The sequence below is a fragment of the Myotis davidii genome, unplaced genomic scaffold, assembly GCF_000327345.1.
Source record: "Myotis davidii unplaced genomic scaffold, ASM32734v1 scaffold355, whole genome shotgun sequence".
NCBI lineage: Eukaryota > Metazoa > Chordata > Mammalia > Chiroptera > Vespertilionidae > Myotis > Myotis davidii.
This window is the reverse complement of record NW_006286818.1, coordinates 1,379,611-1,381,445: the sequence shown is the minus strand read 5'-3', so window position 1 is coordinate 1,381,445 and position 1,835 is coordinate 1,379,611.

The window sequence follows — 1,835 nt, the reverse complement described above, 5'->3', positions numbered from 1 at the left end:
AATGGGTGTTTGAGGCAGCTCTGCCTCTGTATCTATTATTGTTCAAAAGTTTATAATGGTCTCAATTATCCATGAATAAGTGAGATCATGTGGTATTTTTTCCCCCCCGCCCCCCCGGGGCTGGGCTGGGTCCAGGGAGGGAAAGCAGCTCCACGGCCCAAAAGGGCTGTGCCACCTGAGTCACCTGGGCTGAGAGGGCCCCGCCCGCCTTCCTCATCTGAACCACCCAAAACTCGAGAAACAAGTTTACTCTGTCTTCACCAAAGTGGAAAGCCACCAAGCCCCAGAATGCACGTCTCACAGGCCACCGGCCCGCGGCTCCACGGCTCGGGCGCCTCCCGCCCGCCCCGAAGGCAACGCTGAGCTGCGGGGTGGAGGTGGAGGCTGAGGAGAGGCAGTTGCCAAGATGGCGGCATAGGTAAACACCGGAAATTGGTGCCTAGCACAACCACTCGCCCCCGCAGGAAGCTCAGACCGATTCAACCCCGGCAGCTGTCCCCGGCTCCGACCACACTGTCCCTGGGCCAGCTCCGTGTCCCTGGGCCCCGGGAGGACCGGCGCATGCACCTCGGAGCAGCCAGTGTCCCAGGGAACTCAGGCCGAGCCAGCAGAAAGGAGCAGTGGGGCGGGGGCAGGAGGTCTCCTGCCCCCACCGCAAGGAGGGACGTTCTACACCAAAGCCGCCCCCTCCTCTGCCCAGGGGTGGGCCTGGGCACTGAGGCAGGAGGCAGGCGGTGGTTCCCTGCCCTCCAGGATGTGCCTCAGCCAGGAGGGTCCCCGCCACAGCAGGAAGGTCAGGACAATGTGCAGACCTGAGGGGAAAGCCAGAGAGAAGCCTCTGGAGCCAACTCCCCAGCCCGCGGAGGCCAGGCCGGCACAGGCCCCAGGCAACGGCCCTGCCCTGGAGGCTGCTCCTCAGAGGGAAGGAAGTGGCTCGCCCACCGGTCCACCTGCCCCCCTGCCCCCAGGCTTCGGTCCGCCTGGAGTGGGAGAGCCAGGCCCCTGCTCCTGCCAGGGCGCATCTGAGCTGCCCACTCCCACGCAGGCCAATCGGCCACATTCCCGACGAGGCCCCCATGAGGGGACTCAGAGCTTTTGTCTCCCGGCACCCAACAGCAAGCTGGTCAGCGGAGCCAGACATGGAAGCAAAGAGGCAAGAGATCAGATTTTGCATTTTCTTTTTAATAAAAAGGCACCTATAAAACAGGTCAATACAGTACAGGCAGCACAGAGACCCCCGGAACAAGCCTAAAAATTGTTTCAAAATAAAAACCCAAAGGATGTCTTCACATATTGTATTTATATATTTATATTTATATATATTTATATAATGGTACAAAATGGCTGGGGATGGCCTTGGATGGAGGAGGCTGGCCTGTGGAGTTCGCCTGGAAAAGCTACTCTGACAGCAGGTGGGAAGAGGAGTGTCAGGCCTTGCAGTCTGGCCCTCCCCTCTGGGCAGGCTACACGGAGTCAGTTGGAGAGTTTGGGGTGGGGGTGGGGGCTCAGGGAGACAGGCCCAGTGCAGGCAGCGCAGGCAGCGCGCCTGGCTGGATGGTGGCAGTGGCTCCTGGACACAGAGGCCTGGGTCCTGGGCCCGGGAGGCAGGAGCCTGCCGCCCCCCGAGGAAAAGCTCTGGGTCCGGCTGACAGTGGACTGAGCACAGCACCAGACGGAGAAGTTAGGGAGTCCCTTTGTGTGACAGCTGCCGAGGTGGGGCCAGGCCCTGCAGGTCGGGCTGAGCAGAGGCCCTGGCAGAGGACACCTTGTCTAGACATGGCCCTGGAGGCCCAGGGAGCGTCCTGCCCCACAGCAGGAAGGGAAGCGAGAGAAGG